This window comes from Meleagris gallopavo, chromosome 1 (assembly GCF_905368555.1).
Source record: "Meleagris gallopavo chromosome 1, MGAL_WU_HG_1.1, whole genome shotgun sequence".
NCBI classification, from domain to species: Eukaryota; Metazoa; Chordata; class Aves; order Galliformes; family Phasianidae; genus Meleagris; species Meleagris gallopavo.
Window position 1 is genome coordinate 43,923,918 of NC_139404.1, and position 23,649 is coordinate 43,947,566.

The 23,649-nt window shown below is 39.9% G+C and overlaps 1 long non-coding RNA gene across 1 annotated transcript in view; it reads right to left on the bottom strand.

Annotated features, from left to right (window-relative positions):
- Positions 1-596: 596 nt before the first annotated feature.
- The window catches only part of LOC146545273 (uncharacterized), a 78,544-nt gene continuing 55,491 nt past the window's right edge, over positions 597-23,649 (bottom strand). Inside the window, exons 2-3 of the long non-coding RNA XR_014883046.1 lie at positions 9,847-9,954; positions 597-9,221 (exon numbers count right to left, since the gene is read on the bottom strand). This is a non-coding gene — a long non-coding RNA (uncharacterized LOC146545273). The remainder of the gene's footprint in view (positions 9,222-9,846; positions 9,955-23,649) is intronic.

The window sequence follows — 23,649 nt, forward strand, 5'->3', positions numbered from 1 at the left end:
TTGGAGTTTCTGGTGAACATAAAGCTGGACATAAGCCAGCAGTGTGTGCTTGAAGTGTGTGCTGTATCCTGGGATGCATCAAAAGAGGGATGGCCAACAGGGCAAGGAGGGGGGATTGTTCTCCTCTACCCTGTTCCTCTACCCAGATGCCTCACCAGACCTGGGGCTCCCAGCACAAGGAGGATGTAAACCATTGGAGCAGTTCCAGCAAAGGGACACAAAGATGATCAGAGGGCTGCAGCATCTTCCTACAAAAAAAAGGTTGGAGGAGTGAGCTTGTTCGGCATGAAGAAGGCTCTGAAGAGACCTCATTGCTGTCTTTCATTACTTAAAGTGAGCTTAAAAATGAGGGAGAACAGCTTTTTACTCGGTCTGGTAGAAATAGGACAAGAGGGAATGGTTTTAAACTAAAAGAGGAGAAATTTAGATTAGATGTTAGGAGGAAACTGTTTACTCAGAGGGTGGTGAGGCACTGGCACAGCTGCTCAGAGTAGCTGTGAATGTCCCATCCCTGGAGGCATTCGAGACCAGATTGGATGGGGCCCTGGGCAGCCTGAACTGGTGAGTGGCAGCCCTGCCCATGCATGGCATGGGGGTTGGAACTCCATGATTTTTAAGATCCCTTCCAATCTAAACCAGTCCCCGATTCTATGATTCTACAAAATGACTATGTAGGGCTCTATGATGTTGATCAAAACCCACAGAACACTTTTAGCTTCTTATATTAATGATTCTACTTATACCATCATCCTTTCATGAGTCCTCAGGCATAAGGGAACATGCTGTAAGAATCATAGTTAGTACAAGCAGGAAGGCCAGCCTGCTAGCTGCAGAGGTTACGGGAGAGGTACCTTCCTGGTCTGGGGCACCTCATGAGGAGGCATTCCCATGGGTGGATCCAGCAGGTTTTGTGCTGGTGGTTTTAAGGTGTACCCACAAGCACAGTACATAATATTTCTCTCATTACTTTAAAATAAAATGTCAAAAGACCTATGTCAACCCAGAGGAGGGGTATAAAAAAGCAACAGAAAATAAACCTGAGTCCCCAAGATTTCTGAGTAGCTGGGAGGAATGTGAAAGGCAGCTCATGCAGCTCCTGGATTTGAGGTGAACAGTTCAACAAACAGACAGGAAGAGTTTGCGTGTGTGTGCGCACATGGTATTAAAACCTGACATGTAAAACCTGCATTTTTCTCTTTAATCTCATATCATCAACTTTCCACTCTAAAAGTTACAGGATGTTGCGTGTGCATGCCAGTGAAGAAGCATAACTATTCTTTCATGTTGGCTGGAATGTGTGTGTGCTGGAAGCGGTTAAGAATTGCTGAGGATCTGACAAGGTTAGAGAACTTCAGCTGACCTAATTAGCTACAATACTGCACTCTCCTCCCCTTTTTTATTTCCTTCCAAGGACACAGTACCTCAGGGTTAGTTCTCTGATTAGTAAGTTCACCCAGCTTGAGAGATCCAGAGATTGCATTTCCAGTCAGAAGCCTGAGTTGCGAGGGAGGCTGGAGCTGAGACTTGTTTCAGCCTGTAAATCACAGGACTGCGTGCCACGGGCCAGGCTCTGTTTTGATTCGGTGCAGTGTAAAGAGATTCCTATCACAGTGCCCCATATAAACACCCAAAAAAGATCACATTTCTAACCCCACAGCAAGGAGTAGAAGTAATTTTCCATGATACATTTATGGGTTAAAGAAGTCAATAGAAGCATTACAAAATGTTCAGTACAGTTCAAAAATAACTACTAGCTATACATTAAGCAAGCCTCCAAATACACAATAACTTCTGGGAATGTCAACCAAAATGAGTGCAGCTGGTTGGTAAATTGTCTCTGTATCAAAAATAACGAGTGTGTTTGTTGAGCAAGGTCAGTACAGTAGTTCAAGACTTGTGGTCTGCAGCAGCATGCTGGATGTTGCTGAGTCTGCAATTTCATAGCAATACAAATATCAACAGACTGGCCAAGTAGCGTCGAGTCAGTTTTTGTTACTGAGCACTGCAGGATATGTTCAGGACTCTGATTTATTAGAAACCTCATCAACAGTTGAGTTAGGATTTCCCCATGTATTGTTTTGAAGTGCAAATGTGAACAGAATTACACCACATTGCGAAACCAATATGTTTTATACAAAGCTTTGCATATGATTTTGATTTACAAATGCACAAGTCTGAACATATTATTTGGAATGTTTGTTTGTTTTTTCCAGATGGAGTTACACTCAGATCCAAGTACATCAAAAGATAAAGTAGCTTCACTAAAGTTTCTCCAGGGAGAAGACCCAGTAATTCCAAATATTGAGAGAAACCAGTAATTAACATGAGATGAGGTGTATCTGGCAGCAGTATAGTACTTTCCTGGCCCTTATCATATCTTTATATCTCACAGTCATTTCTGAACTGGATATTACAACTTTACAGAGAATGGCCTTATTTTGGTAGCACAGTGCATGTTTCATATGTACAGGAGCTAACAATATCTTACAGCATCTTACGTTTACTTCCATGTGCAAAAAAAAGAATAGAATCAGCTCAATTACTATTGTGAATTATTCACTCACCCGTAGCTAAATAGCAGTAGAAATGTAGGAATTCTTAAATCTAGGCAGGTATCATCACAGGAATGTCCTTCTAACGTCACCACCCTTTCCTTCCTTGATTCTCTTAAAAATCCAGAAGATATAGAATTAAAGTATTTTTCCTATAAACTAGCTAAAACTGTCTACAAAATGATTTAATATGAAACAATATTGTTTAGGCAAATGTCATTCTATGGTAATCTTTGAAGTTTGTGTAGAATCATCTTAACTTCCATTTTATTTTGTGTGGTTTTTTTTCCACTCCTATTTCCACAAAATGCATTTTCCTGACATTCATTACCATAACATCAGTCTCTCCTAACCAGCCATCAAGCAACTATCTTTCCTTTCAGTTCCTCACTCTACTGGCCAAATGTTATAGACTCCTCAACCATTCCAGCTTATTTAAGGGATTCTCAAATGGATGAGTAACTTGCTAAACACTTTATGCAAGTAAAAAAATCTAAATGCAATATGCCTTCCCTCATGGTCTTAAATGTGATCTTTTGAAGGCTTGATGGGTAGCAGGGAAGCGCTGAAGGGGAGGTGAGAGATCATAGGGAGCCTTTATATGCTGGTGATAAGGCTGGTAGGGATGACCGTCTTGCTCATGAGGCCTACACTCACAGCAACAGTATCTCATTGTCTATTCAGCTTGGATCGTTTAGCTTACTATGAAGAACTGCCAGACAAGATTTGCTGTTTTTTTCTGCCAGCGTATAGAAGATGATAGCTGGGTCCTCTCTGAACCACAAACAGTACCACCCAAAGACAATACCAAAGAAACTTGATATATGGGAAGAAAAAAAAACAGAGTGCTCCAAGGATTTTAATTTGAGGCTGAGACACAGGAATACGAACTACCATTTAGCTAAGAAGGGAGCAGGAAACAAAATGAGATTAATGGTTGAAACAAAAACGTCATTCTAACATTGCTATTAGTTTATGGGTTTAGGGTTGTATTTTTTTTCCTTCCTCTTTAAAAGTTAAACATGAAAGTTCTTCTTCAAACAGTCAGCCATCTGGCCCTTGCTGGATTTTACTGCACTCCTGAAATCTGATCTGAATTCATATAGGCAACAGTGTGCTTTGAAGTTAGCAAGCACATAAACACAAAAGGTTTATCAGTAGGGCCATTCATACAGCAGCAAGAGATTGCATGGTAGATTCATTCAGCCACAACCTCTCCCTGCACAAAAACATTCCCAACAAAGCATCTAATTTTGAGGATGGGATACCGCTCATGAGGACACACAGTCCCCAGTTACTCATGTGGTGTATTGAGTGCTAAATAGGAACAAGAGTGGGACTGATTCTGCAGCCTGTAGGACAAGCTGCTGTGACCTGAATCAGTCACTGATTATGTAGCAATAACAGTGCACTGAAGTTCTAAAAAGAGCTAAAAACAAGGTTCTCGTGTTTCGATAACTGCACGCTGTCAAGGAGTGTGACAGGATCTGCTGGGTCTGCTTCACAGGAAGGCTCAGGTCAAACTGATCTGTGACTTGTAATTTTAGTCCTATGCCCAGCACAACATAGCAACAGCCTCTTCCAGCTGTCCTTTCTGGGAGATCTCTAAACAATAGCATCCTTCTTACAGCTCCAAATATGGATAACATCATTATCATATTTTAAAATATCACAATAATAATAATTGTAGCCCAGAAGGCCAACTGCATCCCGGCCTGCATCAAAAGAAGGGTGGTCAGGAGGGTAAAGGAGGTGATTGTTCCTCTCTGCTTTCCATTGTAAGGCCTCATCTGGAGTACTGTGTCCAAGCCTGGATGGAAGGATGCAAAGATGTTGGAGCAGGTCTAGAGGATAGCCACAGAGGTGATCAGAGGACTGGAGCACCTATCCTATTAAGAAAGGCTGAGGGAGTTGGGCTTGTTCAGCCTGGAGAGGAGAAGGCTCTGGGGAGACTTCATTGTGGCCTTCCAGTATGTGAAGGGAGCTTATGAGCAGAAGAGCAAACAGCTTTTCACATCGTCTAGTAATAAAAGAACAAGGGGGAATGGTTTTAAACTAAAAGAGAGGTAATTTAGGTTAGATGTTAGGAAGAAATTCTGTCTTCAGAGGGTGGTGAGACGCTGGAATAGGCTGCCCAGAGAATAATTTATATAAGTTTAGAATGTCAAAAGTATTAAGTTAGTCTATGTGTTGCCCTATGCTACCAGGAAACCTGCAGATTTCTCCTAAGTCTTCCAGTCACCATTAGGCATCGGGATAACCCTCAGCTCTGAGTGCCTCTGACTTAGCCTGTCAGGACTGTTGTCTGCTTGAGACATTCTTAGATGAACCAATTAGCTCAATGTCCTTATTTCCATCACCATCTCATTTTTTCCAGCTATACCCCCATTTCTGCAGGTGACACCTTAAAAGAAGAGAGTCATGACACGACTAACCACAAAGCCGATTAGATCCCTGCTGTTTGAGAATGATATTTCACATCATGGCCGAGCACGGCATAACTTAAATGAAATTATGGCAGCTCCAGAATCACATCATGTTGGGTTTCCATACAGCTTTTTTTTGTCTTCCTGCATAATTGACATTCCCCAGCAATTGCAATATAAGTTTCTAATGTGGTAGGAATCCTTATCTCTAGGTTTCTCCTGAAAACTTTGTCGGAAGGTAATAATTCATGATTCTTTCATGCTATTCTGCAATTTCCCTCTTCTCAAATCACAGTCTGATTCAGCAATTTTCTGTATTTTATTATTTTGGTAATATTTTCCAACTACTTAATGGGAAACAGTAACTCATCTGGTTACTCATCTGATGTATCTAAATTACCTAAACTCAATCTCATGTCAGACATGAGCTTTTTATGAAAATTATGTCCAACCACTTAAAATTGCACATGCATGGCAATACCTTCTCCTAAGAGTATCTCAGGAAACTGGAAATAGCATAGAACATTTCCAGCATTAATTTTATATCTAGCTAACAAACAAATTGGTAATTATTTATTGGAAGAACTTTGTCTCAAGGCATATTATATAGTCATTTGTTTGAGACTTGAAGAATTTATAAAATTGATGTGGTCAAAATATAATTCTGGAGTTTCCTTAAAGACATTTGAAAACATTTGTCTACTGAATCCAAGTTTCCCAAAGTTCATATTCAGTTTGTCTTTCAGTAAAGGCAAAAGAGGGTTGCATATATTTTTAGATAAACCTGGCCTCTTACCAAGGTAAATAAACAAAAAAGTGACATTTTCACATCTGTAGATTTAGGCCCATGCAATCTGTTTAATTAAACTGTTTAACTGCAAATCTGTTTCAGAGTAATGTTCAAATATTCTCTTTGAAGTTTTCCAGGTCCAAGCTCATTTTATTTACTCCTTACCGTCACTTTTCATGAAAGATTTGAATTCACTTCTTCTTCACACCTATCTATGAGAGAACTCTGCCCCACAGTGATTAGACATGTTTGCAGAGTAGTGCTTTCAGGTTGCTGAGTTGGGCAGCTGCTTTAGGCATAAAGATTCCCATATTCTGTTCCAAAGTATGGTTGTGCCCCTTCCTGTCTGCTGGGGCAAGTATGAGGTGCTAGCTTCAGCTTTACAGTGATCTACTTGTTCTCTGTGGCATGTTATTTTTTCTTCTGGGTACCTTATTTTTGTTATGTAGAATGTACATTTTTGTTTGTCTAGGTTTTGTCCAGCCAATATGGTTCTTTGCAGAGCTGCTCAGAGCCTCTGGTCATGTTCTCCCACTCTTTTTGCATAGATTAAATTCTCTCTTTAGACCATCAAAGATTTGTTACATTTTCTGCAGAAACAACTCAGGCTTCAAAATCAACCAAACAAGAGCTTGAAGAGCATGTGACAGAATGTGCTGAATGAGGTACTGAATGTGGAAGCCCTGTTTCTCTACTCTGCATCAAGCACATGAAAACATTTAGCACCAGTCATTCTGAAAAATATTTTCTTTTGTAGGTTGAGGTAAAATGTCCCTCTTCTTAGGTATTTGTGTAAGTATTTGGTGCCCATAAATAATCACTTGTTTCCATCTTCCCTTCCTCCCAATCCTAGTTATCTATTCATTGGGAATATAGTTGGCAGTTTCAAACTCTGGTGGACTACACAGCAGATGGATAAATGCTTCTCCCTCTATTTGGTCTTAAAAACTTATCTAAATTAACGAAAATTAAATACCTCTAAAGACTGGAGCTTAAGGAACCTACTGTCCTTGTTCTTCCCTTTGAGGTGAATTTATCAATAGCCAATATTATCAGTGTCTCCCTACACAACTTTGGAAATTCGCCTCCTTGAAAAAAAGAACTCTCGCACATACTCCTTGCAAAATCTTGACCTTGCCATTGACCATCATGAAGTAATGTGAGATCTGTTTGGAAGGAATTAGGCCAAGTATTACAGTTTTCTCCTCCTTCCTGAAAGGACTAGTTGGAGTGAGAAACAGAGGTGAAGTCCAGACTCAGTGACACACAAATGCTTTGGAGCTGCTGGCTGCAGCCAAGTATTCATTTTGGTGAAGTCCAAATGCACAACAGTCTCTTCCCTCTCCCAAGCACAGCAAGCTCTCTGGTTTCACTGCAAGGCCACCTGGACACACTCATTGAAGCAGATAGCTAGACTAATATCAAGGGGAACTTAAACCAGCTTACTTCTGAAGTAATGCTTTACAAAAGACAAGCCCTCTTGAATTAGGGCTGTGAGAGCACTGAGGTTAGCCACATTTAGGAGTGATATGCTTTTTTCCTTCTCATATCTCAGCCAGTACTGGAAGTACTGTAAGTAAACTGGAAGTTTGTGCAGGTGACTCAGTACCATCTACAAGGCACTTAGGGTTTTCACAGTCTGGCAACATCATTGAAGGAGAATGTTTGAAATGATCTTAGAAGGAAAAGAGATGAAGTCAGATCCATTGCAAGATCAAAAAATCTGTGCCAATTTGAAAATTCTCACCAGCACCGAGGGCAAACTTCAGCTACTAGTGGCAAAGCTGAGGAGGAGGGGTCCTGCTCCTTGCTGCATGCCAAACAAGTACTCCATCAACTCATTTCCACCAAGTGTCACCCTGCCATCATCCAGATGAGATTGGAGATGATAGAATCATTCATATTTTTAATGTAATCTGGCTATATGGCTCTCCTTCTCCCAAAGTACATGTCTTGCCCCAAAAAAGTGACTCTGCAGTCACACATGAGGCAGAGTAGAGGCCATGGGCCTGCAGGCCATGTATGGCCTGAGGGTGCATGGGGAGAGGTGGGATGGATAGTTTTCTGCCAGCCCTTCAGCTCACAGCACAGTGGCAGCAGCCTTTTGCCTGCATTTTCCATGAAGAGACCGGGACAAAAGACACATTTGCTCAGGATGTACATCTTGACCCTTTCTCACTCATCAGCTGACATTACAGGGAGGCACAGCCCAAGCTGTGGATTTGCAGCATATGAGCTGGAGACTTCTGTGTGGGGATGCAAGATAGTTTATGGTATTTCTGGATTTTGACAGAAAGCTCAGCTGTTACACAGACAAAGCCAATTTTTCTCAGATGTTGGCCCTCCAGGCCGTGGAAAATATCCTGACCCATGTTTGTGGGGAGCTCAGCATGAAAATGGTCTCTCTGTGAGCCAAGGCTCCAGGACAGTACCATAACAAACAAAGAATTAGATAGCAATCACAGTGCATTAAGGCATTTTCCTCACCACTACAAGAAATGAGTGTGCTTTGTAAAAATCAATTGTTACAAGACTAGAAATATGAGAGTTGCCCACTGAGCTGGCAGAGCTATCATGCAGGGGTGGGGAGGAAGGAACAGTCACTGCCCCTTGCTCCGGTGAAGCAAAGTACTTTGCATCCTGTGTGCCTCCCTGGTCATTTTTAAAAGCTTTGTGTAAATGGAACCACCACGTATCCTGATCAACTCCACTGAAAGTTATTTCTTCCTTTTCTGCATTGGTTGTAAGGAGGAATGAGCTTCCCTAAGTAATTTGTGTTACAGAGAAATAGAAGGTGTTTGCCAGCTGTGTAAAAGTTTCCAAAGAAGAAATATCCATCAAGCCCAGAAACAACTTCCCACTGGTATATAATGAGTTATTTCTTTTGCCTGAAAAGCCCTCCATATTTCCAAATTCCCAAAGGGAGTCCATGAGTACTGTTAAATAGTGAGGTCTGGTGCAGTTTTCTTCTTGGAGATACTTCAGACTCGGTCTTATCTTTACAAGTGTATTTTGCCAGTTAGTGTGTTTCAGTCTTTAGGCCAAAGCTCAGTCACTCCCCAGAGAGTACCAAGAACAAAACACTCACTAGACACAGCCTGTAACGTTGGCAGAACAAGCAGAAAGATAAGCAAACAAGCTTCATTCATTTTCTTGTTCCTTCCCACTGGTGTTTGTGGTGCGTTTGTGTGCGTATGCATGTTTGGGTGTGTGGGTGTTCAGAGGTTCCTGTGAGTAGGGAGACACCAGCCATCACTTTCCCATGGGCAGCTGTGGAGCCTAGGAACACCTCCCCATAGCAGGGGAGCAGAAGATAGCAAGCCACAGCTTGGATGCTCCAGCTCCAGGATTGCAGCCTGCCTGCAAAAAGGGCTGGAGTTGTTTCCTATTCTGTAAAATCTGGAGTTTGTTTCCCGGTTTTCATCATCCAGATGTTCCCAGCATCAGGACAGCCTAAGGGAAGGCAAACACATGGGTAAACATTCAACATCAATTAGTTCAGAGGTGTACTGGCACCAAATATAAACACCTTGATTCCTAACCACACATTGTCATGGACTTATACCATCAGTTATTACTGAAACACAACAGGAGAAAGTGCTTGTCTTTTCCCTAGCAGACATCAACATGAGGCCCACATCTGAAGACTGTTTGTCCAGTTGGATCATTATCCCTCTTACTACAAGCACTCTTTTCTCTGCAAGGGGGATACTAATTCAATCATTGGATAACATGAAATTGCAGAGCCCCATTGTCATCTTTTCCTGAATACCTGATTGGAAGGTATTTGTCACAGTCCCTTTCATTAGGACTCAGAGGTGAGGGTTAAAGGAGTGTGAAGACAACCGTGCCATAAATCAATATGAATCTAATAGCTGGTAGAGGAGACTGTGAGGAAAAGATGATGAGTGATCAGAGCTTCCAAACTGAACAGCCAAAAAAACAAACACATGCATCGTATTAAAATGAAAATGCTTCAAAATCCTATGTGAGGGTAATTATTAATGTGACAGAGAAAAGGATAAAATACTTTGATTGATATATTTAGGACTTGATTATTAGATATCCTTTTACTGACCTGCAATCTGCGGGCCCATGAGGTTGTTTACAGGTTTTAACTGGCCTTCTAAAAAATCAATGCTTGTGAATGCTTATAAGTTTATGATTCTTGTAGTATGAGAAAAAGCTGAAAGAAAAAAAAAATAAATGAGGCATTTCAAAGATTTTGCCCTAATGTTATCAGTTTGCCATCTAATTTCATTTCTGAGGTAGTACTGGTCTTTCAGCCTACACTTACAGTGTTAGAAATGGAAATTATATGTGATGGAAAGGATTTGCTGTTGAGTACATCTCTGCAAGCCTCATAGCAATCTAGTTAACAGATATTTGAATAAAATACTGATGAAATGACAGAGAAAGCCCACAGTGCTTGATGTCTTTTGCCACTATTAATCAAGACTGCCTATTCTAGATATGTAGTACAAATTGTATGAGAAGCATAAATGGCAATGAAAAGATAGCTTTAAAAAGACATGCATGATTGCAAAAGCAGAATTACTCCAAGTACTTTGTGTTCCTGTAACAGAGTAACACCTCTCATATTTTGGCCAGCTCTGGACTCCAGTACCTGGATATAACACATTCTTTTTTGTTCTGCGATTGCTCATTTTCCCCAAAGACTGTGTTAGCCAATGGCAGCTTTCTTTTCCTGTTTATAAGGACATGTTTTCAGACTCCATTATGAATTTACTAGTAGGAGTTGTGGAGTTGTTCTTTTTCAGTACTGTTTAAGGTGAACAGCTTTTACTTCTCATGTCCTTTCAACACAATTGTACTTCTTTCCAAATGCAGCATAGCTATGACCCAATTTATAGCCCTAGGTAATTTTTGTGGTATTACGGTACTCTTCCAAGAACACACAGGCTCATGACTTTTAATTTTATATGTGTTTCCTCACATTAGCATGCAGCTCTGTTGTTAAAATAACATAATTTCTGCACTTGCTTTTTGTGCTCTCATGTTTACATTGGAGACAGCTCAAACTTTTGCAGGTAGGTGTTTTTCAGTCTTCCACTCCAAATCTTCACTAAATTTATAGAATTGTGAGTGGTATATTTCCATTTCTGTAACACATGAATGCATTTTTTAAAGTAATTTCATTGTTAAAAGAAAGTTTTTGTCTATTATTTCAGTCTGACCATAGCTGTAATGTAACTGGGTTGTGGATGTTTTGGGTTTCCATGTGTTTCACTAGTCATCAATTTTTGGCATCGTAGGTCGGAAATGCACAATGGGCAGATACAAGTGCTTACAGTAGATACTCCAAGGTATTTACAGTGGGTCCATATCTTTGATTCAGCCTGGTTCTCAATTTGTTGCATGTGTTGATATTTTTCACTCTGATTTTCTCAATTAAACTGAGCTACAACAGTCATATCTTGTGCACCTTACATAAAGCTAATCAGTGAACACGCAGTTCTCAAATTAAAGAGGTGGGTTTGGGTAGTTATTTTTACAAATTTTTTTGTGATTGATCTTTTATTTAATAATAGTGGACAAGGAAGACAGTTTACACCTGAACAACCAAAATGCAAGTGAAATATCCTGTTGCCTTAGGGACCAGCTACATAAAAATATATTCCCACAAATGGCTATGCAAATATTCATTAAACATTATTGTTTCCAATCTTTTCCAATTAATCTATTAAAAAGGGAATAATGATCAGGTACTGCCCCACTGCACTAGTTGCACTTGCTAAAAGAAACCACAATACATTGGATGTCTTCAGAGACCTCATCTGGAAGAAGCCTAACAGGTTAATTGATGTTTCCTGTTAAGCATATAGAAAGTGTAATTGTTTCCTTGCCAAGTGTTTATACTAGCTAATCACTAAACTGTAATTTATCTGTTTTGTGATTATCTAGAATTTGCCAGATTAGAGGTCGATTCTGTCAAGAGTGTAAACCTACTGTTCTCTAACCAAGGACCTATACTAACATGAAAAGATGCAGAGTATGGATCATTACAACTTCACATTCTACATCTCCAGTTCATCATAAGCTGCCAAAAAGATGAGCTTTGTTTTTGCTTCTGAAAACCAGCAAAGTAATTGCCAGATATTTATGATATATATGGATATAAATCTTTTTGAAATATAGTCTCAGCTTGGAAGGGTCTGTGTTCAGTGTTGATTTACAGTGCATAGTTAGTGTCTAATTATTTCATTGTGCCTTTTGCCAAGGTATGAATAATTCATGATCCTTCTTTAACAAAACCAAAAACAAGTTGATTCATGATCTAGATTCACAGCCAGAATTATGGGAAGCACATGAATATTGGAACCATTCAGGATTGGGAAGAACAGACTTCACTTGCTATCTAGATTACCCACATTAGCATCCAGGGGTTATAAAGTAAGAATGATGATAAGCAAGGTTGGAAAGAATACGCAGTATTACTTGCAACACACATCTGAAACCAGAGCATTAAAGGTTTCAGTCAGACCCATGAACTGGCCATGGTCCCATTAGTCAGGCATTGACTTTGGACTTGTTTTTGTTGATGAGTAAAAAAAAGTTATCTTGATCCAAGGAGACAGTATCTGGGAGATAAATTTATTGCTCACGTTGCACCCTCTACTGTCTAATTCCTATAAATGCTCTGGGCAAGGTCTTCTGACTCCTTATTGGTCTGTATTACAACGGTGTAAAACACCATTGCAGAAGGACAAGCAAGTAACCCATTGAGAAGATGCCAAAAGGAAAAGATCTATACAGATCTATATATTATCACATTAGTTGCAGATGAAACTGGCAGGACACGTAAAAATAAGAAAGAGAGATTAAGTCCACGGTGATTACAAAAACATGACTTTGTATTGTGGAAGAAAGGTGTATTTCAATCTTCATTTCATTATTATTTTTTTTAACCGCTACAAATATGGTGCTATTCTACTTATGTCAATATAGAAAAGCAAATATCCACTAAAGTGGGAAACAAGACTTTCAATTTCAGTCTCCAGAAGAGACAGCACTTCCAAAGCAGTGCTTATTTGCTCATCAGAAGATGATGGGTGGCAGCCCACATAATGCTGTTTGCTACTGTGCCCTCAGAGTCAGCATTCTACAAAAAAGGACTTAAAGTAGAAACTGATTAAGGCTTTATTTTATTGCAGCCAGACATAGTAAATAAAATCAAAAGTTTGGCCTTCTTGGAAGCTAAGCAAATGGACAAATCTGCCACACTTATTTTAGAATCAAATCTCAGGAGATCCATTAGTTTTAGATCATTCTCTGCTGTTGCTCAGGGATACTGTTGGTCATAGGGACCAGGAAAGGAACTATGAATTTGTTTCAGCTATGCTCTGGGGAAGGAGACATGAAATTCCATGAACTGCTAGCTCTACATTCAAGCCTGGGATGCCATTGTCCATTACCCAATAAAGTGCAGCTTATTTCACTTTGTTTTTCAAACCCTTGATATGATGTGTTATTCATTTAAGCATTTACTGGAGGGGATTGAAAGTATCCTAACAGGTAAGCAAGGATTTATAGTTTAGGATGGTTGTGAGCTTTTTTTAAACAGAAAACTTGTCTCAAGAGACTTATCAAGAGAGCAAAGTTTCAAAAATCCATCTGCACAAAGCACCAGGCAGTGTGCAGCAGGAGACAACTCTGCTGTGCTTGGACTTGACATGCAACCTTTTCCCTCTTTGACTTCAGTTATTTTAAGACAGTAATCTGCTACACTCAGACCGCTGTCCTTGGCAGAGACTGAAGCACAGTTAACACAACGATGTCCTTGCTTGTAACTTGTAACACAGGGTAGGAATGACAACTCAGAACCTAGATTATGTGGAGATCACTGTAAAAAAAATACTCTTTTCTCTCATTTTGTCCTCTCTGCTTCAAAGCATCTGGCATCAACCTCAGCTTTTCTTGATTGTGAGTACTGAATGTGTAGAGATAGGAGAGAGCTCAGCCTGATAGCAATATCTGAAATGTTTTTCCTTTCCTTTGGAAAAAGGTTAAACTTTGGCATAGAAACAGCATTGTGGCGTCCTTGCTTCAGTAAGAGCTTCTATAGGTTTCTACAAATAGCTGTTCTTCAGCATGGCTGCTACCAGTCAAAACATAGTATGAGTAGGAAAGTCGTGGGTTGCATTGTTGGTGAATAAAATACAAGTGTATGTGTAATGTGCTCACTTACATACCACAACTTCTAATGAAAACTGACATCAAAAAATAAAAATTAAAAATAACAGTCTAAAGGGCAATGCAGTTCACATATATGGACAGGATGCTTTCTAATGAAGCAGGTAGTTCACACCTTCTCCAAGAAAACATTGACCTCATTTGTATATCTTTTACATGTTGCTCCTAGAACAGGCATGACAAAAGAATTGCTAGCTGTGTTGACAGAAATGGGCTTGAGGCAAGGCATTCCCTAGAAGAAACCTCAAGAAATCTGAGTCTTGCAGAATACAAGCTTGGGCTTTGTTAGGCTCTGCCCAGCCTCATTGTTTGTATGTATTGCAGGGGCACGCCTATCCAAGCCTATGCAGACAATACTGTCCAGGATTGCAACAGCGCCTGATAGTAGATCAGAAGGGCTCGGTACACTGTGAATGTAGAAGAAATAGGGATGTTTAGGGCTGGTCTCAGGAAGACACATGGCTACACAGCAGCCCCAAATCTGCAGCTATGCCTAGAGAAAGACATGGCAAAACTCTGGGCTTAGACCCTGTCCATCAAACTCCACAAAAAGGACGCATTTCTAAGTTGATTCAACCTTATCGTCTCCAAGGTTGGGCTATAAACCCTGTGTTAGGAAGGGTTCTGTATCAGGGAATCAGCTGCTTTTTTGTATAGCCAAACTTCAAAAAGTTAAATTAGTACCACCATCATAAAGCATAAAAATAAATTATTCTCCTCAAACAGTATCTCTTAGTAAATCAGCACAACAGAGCCCAGAAATACAAAATGAGTGTTGTTTCAGTAGAACAAAGTGACAGGGCCAACAGCAGATGCATTTCTTGGCACTGAGTGCTGCAAATTTTGTAAACAGCAGAGACAAACCTGTTTCACCAAAGATTAAGTCTACACAAAAGCATCTCATTCAGCACTGGTAAAGAGGCTCATCTATTGTCCTGGCAGCACCAAAGATACAGTTCTCTGGAGACAAAATGTGAGGCAAGCTGGAAACACACTTGCCAACCTGAAAAGAGAGGTAGCACAATGGTAACTAGTGAAGAACCAGCTGGGCATGGTGGCACCAGGCTGCGTCTTTCAACTCATGTTATCAACACTTGTTCATATAGCCAGTGTGCTGTGAAGAAGCGCTTGTCGCTTTCCATTAGGTCACTGAGAGATGAATGGAGCCCAGTGTCAAAAAAGGCAGGTTAGGGGCTTTGATTTGTTTTCTTTTAATACTTGACAATATTGGAAAGGGTATAGTTAAGCAGTAAGGCTAGCCATGTGAAAATTTTTATCACAGCAGTGACTTATTGCTGACATTTGAGAAATGCCAAGAAGACTCAAGGAGATTTTGGAAAAATACAGGCCTTCATCAACACAACTTCCAAGACATATACTTCTAACAGATTTCACATTCACAACAAATTCAAGGGCAACGGAAGTGTGGCTATCAGCCAATTCCAATGTATGGCATCCATAATACGAGTAGTAGCTGACCCTATCCAGTTCAAAATTTAATCCTATCAAAAAGTGAGCATCTAATGTCCATTCCTTCATCCATTTTAATCCCCCTCTCAGTACTCAGTACTGCAGAAACTCACTTCTGCAGCTGTATTGAGAAAAACAAGTCAGCTATAAAGTGCTTCATTGTATGAGTTACGTGCAAGTTTCAAGCTAATGGAAAAATCTGAATACTTTTGTGAAAAAATGTTATGCCTCTGCTCCAAGTTATCTGACACAAAAATGCTCATAATCTTTCTTTTCCCTGTTTGGATCCAGCTCAAAAAGAATCTAAGAAAATATTATTAATGGCAGCAGATGAAACACCATTATAGTGGCCAACTACTTTATAAAAAAGTTTTTTTTTTTTATTTAAAAAATGCTCCTAAGGCACATACTATTTTAATGATCACAGCAAATCATAAGCTTTTAAATACGCTTCCTCAGACTTTTTCCTAGGAGGAAACCAGGAGCTGTAAATGATCCAAGGACAATAACTCATTACAGCAGAGGCTGGCTGCTGGGGAAGTGAGTAGCTGAACTGTTAAGAGTATGCTTGTTTTCCACAGAGCTTGTGCTGAAACGAAGCTATGTCCCTGGACCGAGGGATCAGTATTCTCAAATAGCAAACATGTGAGATGGAATTTCTGACCCGTTGTGATTTCCACTCATCACTTCTGATGTGGTGTACTCAAGCGCCATGACGCTTTTATCTCCTTCTACATCCTACATCCTTGGGAAGCTGTTTCACCATGCAGCTGCCCACTTATTGAGCCAAACACCTCACAGCACCTCTGGTTCACAAAGCTGAAGTGGTTTCTTTCAGATTTACATCTTACAAAAATAAATAAATAAATAAATTGAAAGGCCACCTTCTAAAAAAAAAAAAAAAAATCAAAATCAAATAAATAAATAAATAAATAAAAATCTCTAGTCATCCTGGAGATGTTTCTACACATAAATTTCAGATATTTTCACCTCATGCTATAAGAATGTTTGCCAACTACTTTATTTCATTTAAGCTTTTCGTTGCAGTAGAATAAGTATTTTTCTAGCATTTATATTCTTCGGCTGGGGATTTTTGTCTGTACTAAGAGAGATTTTTTTCAGAATCTATTCAGAGAATTAACAGCAACAAGTTCAGCGAAACTGAAAGGTCAGCTAGTGATCTCAATGTGGTCATTTTCTTGTTTTCAGGTCAACCCTCATATACATATATACCTACACACATACATATACATTCCTTTAAAACTGCTTCTCTGTACAGCAGGCCTGCAAGGTCACTGCTAGAAAGAGAGAACAAAGTTGTTTTTTCTCACAAACCATAGAAATTAAAAAGAAAATGGACCTGAGAGAAGCCTGTAATAGTGACTTTTTTAACAAAAGCTTTCAGTAGAAGCTGAAACTTTTAACATCTCTTCTGGATATAATGAAACTTAGTCAACAGGTTTGGAAACAAGATTCCACATATATAGATTATTTGTTAATGTCAAATTATCTGTGACAATCACAGAGTTGCACTATACAATTCATGTATTGCAGCAAACTGAAAAACTTTTCTAATTGTCTGAGATGCCTAAAAAAATAGTTGAAGGGGACAAAAGATACAAACTCCACTTTCTCCCAAATCAGGATCCAGCCTAAACCCTGATTTCTGAGTGCCTTTCTCTGAACTTTGCTTTCACACAGGACCCTACTTTCCTGAGCCCATGGGGAAGGTGCTGAGAGTCGTGCTGATGGCAGTGCATATGCACAACTACTGTGAGATCCTGACATCTGCAAGTGGCTGACACAGCTGGTATTACCTGAGAGAGCAGACCCTGGATATCATACCTGGTCACACTCTTTTTTCTGTGTATATGTAGACAGAGATTAGAGGGTTTTTTTCATACAACCAACAGCTGTGCTAAAATCTCTGTAGTTAGAGACAAAGTGTGCATCATAGAACAATATAGAACAATCATAGAACAATATAGAATCATAGAATCATAGGATGGCTTGGGTTGGAAGGGACCTCAAGGATGATCAAGCTCCAACCCCCCTGCTGAATGCAGGGCCACCAACTTCCACATTTAATACTAAACCAGGCTGCCCAGGGCCTCATCCAACCTGGCCGTGATCACCTCCAGGGACAGGGCATCTGGTAAATGAGCTCCGCATCAACCCATGGTGAAATAGCTGTGGCCGATGAGATGCAGTCATCTAGGTACCTAATGGGCACATCGCAGCCAGGCACAGCCACAGTCTTTCCACTCAACTGCAGAATCAATTTTTCCTGCTCCCCCCGATGCAAGTTTCTTGGAAGGTGTCATTAGTCTAAATTGTCCATCAACAAATAGCCACTTCAAAATTATCAAACACATCACCCAGTACTGTACTCATAGCCTATGTTACCTATATGTTAGCAATATGTATTTGCCACCAAAAATCTAAAAGTTGTCCCATCACCCAATTGAGTGCATGTTACAGAAACTCAGGCTATGGACTATATATCTAGAATGCTCACAAGCATAACAAGTTTGGGTAAAAAGCTGTACTTTGTTTGGTGTTCCTGTATCTTTATCATAGAGCAGAAAGCAGACCAATTACAAAGGAAGGAGCTATCCAGCTCCCAAGAGTGTTCAAGTGTAATTCTCATCACAGGGAGATTTTCTAAGTCCAACCTAGCTGGCACTAAAAGGAAAATACAAGGATCATTGTCTTGCTAGCTTATGTCTTATCCTTTTATGTTAAACTTGATTTCTAAGCATGCACGTGGTGCCATTGCAAGACTAAAAGTGGGTATTAGGTACATAAGAATATTTTTTCCCCTTCCCGATCTCAAACACTTTTTGTTACTTCAGTGAGCTCTTTGATGCAGTACCCGTATCCATCCCTTCCCAAGGTGTCATAGGTTGCATCTTTACATATCACTGCAATGGAAAAAATTAACTGAATAGACTTCATAGCAGATATTTGAGTAGAAAGAGTGGATTTTTAGATTGTAATGAAGATTTCAACTGTGTATCGAGACAGAATTTTTTCTGTTTAACTCATCAGTCAAAATAGTCTTGTGTTAAAGACTCAAGATGATCTTGCTATTGGGGAGGCACACCCATGTACAGGGAAATTCACAGATATTGAAGAGGGGTAGGAATAGAGGCTTTCATTCTTTTCTCTCTAACGCTTTTCTTCCGAGAACATTTTTTTCAATGACATACTCACTTCATTTGAGATAGCTAACAAGTACATCTAATTGGAATTTTTTCTCGTCGTCATTACTGGTAAGTTGTTTCCCCACAAAGTTTTGCTTATTTCTTTCATTTTCTAAGATCAAAAGAAGGCAGAGATTTTCTAACAACATAAGGCAAATAAGATGAATTACAAGATTTTACTTAGTGTTAAAAAATTTTCAGTCAGTCACATTGAAAGAAAGAATCTACAAAATTTCATCAAATTAAAAATACTGTTCAGTTTGTTCTTGTTTTTAAGGTTAGCAAGTACATGTAAATAAAAACTCTTATGCTGATCAGGCCTTTTTCCCTCAGTGATCCACATTCAATATTAACAATGCTATACATTTTTCAGCCAATGTGCTGAAAGCATTTCATAAAAGCATTAAGAATCATTATCCTTTTTTTTACAGGCAGAGTCATGGAGGTGATGTGATGTTTTTAAAATTACTCCATAAATCAGCTGCAGAGTCCAGAGTAGAATTTGCTGCTCTGTAATCCCCTCTCCCTGCCCCAATCATTTCTTTCATTACAAAACAGGAAGACAGTGAAGATATGTAGGATGCCTCACCAAATAAATCACAAACCACCTCATTCACACTCTGTGCATAACAGATCTCCTACAAGTCACAAGAATGGCAAGACAAAGATGAGTTAACTTTGTTAAAGGGGAAAAATTGCTTCTGAGCATCCTGGTGCTGAGGTTTGTGTACAGTTGCATATGCAAAGGCTGATCTCAGAGGTGGCTGCCCAAGGGTAATTAGAATTGGAGTCATCTATAATTATAGCATTCGGTAATTATAGAAAGAATAGCACTCCCACTTACGTACAAATGCATGGCTAATTGTTCAGAAATGATGGGAAGGAAAAGAAAGAGCAGTCCTATGACTATTTAATGAGGATTCTGAAAACATATTACATTATTAAAAATGTATTTGAGTGCAGCTGAATCTTGTTAAATTGCCACTCTTCCTTCACTGCTTATAACAGGGAAGCATGTGTTCTCATGCTGAGTGCTGGCCAATCTGAAGGCTGGGAGCTGGCCTTAGCTCTTTGCTCAGATGGAGGCAGGTGATGAGGACTTCGGTCCTTATGAAAGGCTTAGTGTTCATGGTAGGCATCATGCTATCTAAACCAGGCAGGAACAATAAGAAGGGGCACATGTGGTTGTGAGTTCCAACAGGACTTGGTTTCCCTTGATGGAGAAGGTGCTCTCCTTCGAGGAGGTGACCAGCAAGAACTGCCCAGTGCCATGGGAACACACTAGAGTCACCCTGCAAGAGCTGCCCAGACTTTCAGCAAAAAAGTGGGAGCACTGCAGTTTGGGAGCCTGGGGCTTGTCAGCAAGGTTACTCATTTTGTTGTTAATAAAAACCTCACATACTGCCTACTGCACCAGCCATCACAAAGGTGAGATTGTTCATTCCATGACCTGGTGCTAGTTAAGGGCTCAGCTATCTGCCTGGAGATGTTTGTTTGCATCAAAGCCATTGACAGCTCTAATTTTGTTGCTATTCAGAAGGATCTTAGCATTATTCCTCAATATCTTAATCTAGAAAAAGAATTTCTTGCTCCTGTATCCACTGCCAAAAGCAACCTTTGAAACCACCATCAATCCTGAGTGGGACAGAGACTAGACTAGGGACAGAGACATCAACACCTGAGATTAGCAGCCTGGGAGAGGTAGCAAGGAACCACCTACCAAGAATTTAAGCACTATAGCCCCGAAGGGACTGCCACGTTGAAGGGGAGCAGAGCTCTGCCGAACCACTTTAGAAGCAGAGGTGGGGCCCAGCTGTGCTGCAAAAAGTTAGGTTGGCTAAGCCAGGCTCACAGTCTCAGCACAGCCCTACCCATCACTTCCTGCACTTCAGAAATGCAGAATATGCAGAAAGCTTCTTTCTCTGAGAGTTTTCCTCTGGCAGGATATCAGTGTCTTGGCATTTCATCTAGAATGGGCAGTGATGAGGAAAGAGAGAAGCAAGGTGATGTTGTTAAGGGACAATTTTTCCATGTAATACATGTAGACAGTGGATATTGTAAGAGCTGATGCTTGATCTCTTTCACCGGAAAATCCTTTCCAGTTATTTCTGAGTGGTTTCGTGTTAACAGAGATATGAGAGATGAAGCCCAAACTTCATTTATTAAAAAATGCACAGGCAAGCACTGGGACAGCTAGTAACACCTAACAATGGAAAATACAGAAATATAACACAAATTGGTTTAATTTTTTCCAGACTGGGTTAATGGAAAAAGCTATCACTTTCGCTGTTTACATTTGTCAAGACAAATTTACACAGGTTTTATTTAGGCTATAAGATCCAGCTGTGACATATTTGCTCTTTTCAGAAACACTCATTCCATTTGCAAGACAAAGGAAAGGGCTAAGGTTTGAGCTGACCCCTCCTTTCCACAAGTTAAAAGATAAAAATATCCCACAGTCATATTAAGCTCCTGCGCAGCAAAGTTTCATATGTTAGCATTAGGATTAGCACTCTGGAGGGATTTCTCAAAGTAGACTTGAATGTGCAGATCTATATGCTTTATTTAAAAGAATTTACTTTAAATATTCCTGTTGGAGTCTAATTCCTCTTGTCATCTGAAATATCCTTCACAAACACTGCTTGGCTGTTTGGGGGATAAAAAAAAAACAGCAAACACATATGTTTAGAGGCAAATCTGAAGGCTGTCTGTTTTGAAAGAACAGCACTAACATACCGTACACAGGATATGATAAAGGCATTTTTAAAAGAAGTCAGTTCCTCCCAACCTGGACAGGAGGCAGACAGAATTTCCTTTGTTTTTAATAGACTTTAAACTAACTCTATTGTTTAGGGAAGGACGGCAAACCACAAAATGCCTGCACAATATTATGTTTTGTCTGTGCTACACCATCTGCCTTTGCAAAGCTAGTGCAATATTAGTTTTCCTACATGGCATTTCATGTTTTATGTATACTGTGATATCTCTTCATAACATTAACGTAAATATTTCAATACTGTCTCCAGGCTTAAAGAAAAATCCTCCTCTCTCCCCTTGCTTCCCTCCAGAAGACATTATTAGGTTTACTGGAATTCAGTAATTCAGTTGCATGATGGTAGTCCACATGCAGGACTTTTTCTTGATAACATCTAGAGATCATATCTTTACATTTCAGATGAACCAAAGAACATAACCAAATTTCTGGCAGTACCATGTTGGCTGACAGATGGCAGGACACATTCTCTCTCATCAGGTGTCTCCTATGTTTCATGGGGTGACACAAAAACAGGCAGAAATATAAGATTTGTCATGGAAATGTAAATAATTGTTGTAAATCAACAGAAAGAGTGGAGATATGAGGTGTCATGAAACCTTGAGACTGTGATACAGTTACATTGTCTAAGCAAACTCCATAAAAATCTTCCAATTGACTTTTATTGAGTAAAGAGTATAGGAAGAAGAGACTAGAATTCTAAATGTATCCACAGTTAGCTTAAAAGGTCAGAACTCCACATGAAGTGCAATGCTATGTACAGTGTGCCTCTACCAAACCCCTGGCTACACAACTAAGGCAACAGTAGTACATTCAAGATGGAGGAAAAATACACTTTCTCTTTGACAGGAGTACAACATAGTTAACCCAGCAGGTAGCTGAGCACCACAGTCACTTGCTCACTCCCCACCCCTTCCCAGTGGGATGAGGGAAAGAATCAGAAAAAACAAAGTAGATCTCATGGATTGAGATAAATTTATTTACTAATTTATTTACTGCAATCTTACCGATGGTGCACTCAATCCCCTCATCTAGCTTGTCAATAAATATATTAAACAAGATGGGCCCAAGTACCGATCCCTGGGGGACACCACTCATAACAGGTCGCCAGCTGGACTTAACTCCATTAACCACTATCCGTTGGGCACGGCCCTTTAGCCACTTCCTTACCCAAAGAAGTGTATATCTGTCCAGACCATGGGCAGCCAGTTTCCCCAGAAGAAGCCTGTGAGAGACCATGTCAAAGGCTTTGCTGAAGTCTAGGTAGACTACATCAACATCTCGCCCTTCCCTCATCTACCAGACTGGTCACCCAGTCATAGAAGGAGATGAGGGTTGGTCGAGCACAACCTGCCCTTCATGAACCACGAATCATTTGGCCAGTTTAAGTCAGCTGTCCTGATTCTGTCTCCTCCCAGCTACTTGACTCGGTACAACACTGCTTAGCAATAGCTATAAACATTGGTGTGTTATCAACATTGTTTTTCTCCTAGAACCAAAACATAGCATCATACCAGACACTCTGAAGAAAACAATTCTGTCCCAACTGAAACTAAGACAAATGTAAATCAGAAGTTTCAAACTTTAGTTGAAGAATGGAAACTTCAGTGAGGTCCAGCTTCATCTCAAGAAAAATTATGACCTATCCTTAGACAGATGTAACTTGCATAATTGCTTGAGCTGAGGTGGATCTTCACACATATTTGAACAAACGCATAAGAGACACCAGAAGGTACTTCGGGACAAATCAGTCCAGCAGTTTGCTTTTCAAATTAATGTGGCCTTTGAGGACAGTTTCTGTTCGGTCATCAAGAGAGTCCTAACAAGTCCTATTAGGATGAAGTGGAACCTGGACTATGAGACTCCAGAAAGACCCACATCAATATGCACTGTCCAAATAGCTTTGAATTGGACCTCAGATTCTCCCCTAGAGTGTTTCTCTTGATATGTAAAAGCCGTAACAACAGAGTTAGAATTAAGCTCTCTTTTATTCTTACTACCAATGATTGTATCAGCCAAACTTCTGAAACACATTCCCTAAGAAATAAAAGTCTTTCTTCGTCTTCTTCAGCTTAATTTTCCACTCTCTATATTATACATAGCAGATAGACTTGCAATAGGGATGTTTTTAGGGGCTAAATTACAAGCATAAGAGTCCACAAAAATGATAAACAAATACCACCAAACATGATCTCTAATATTAAAAATTAGAGTCTCC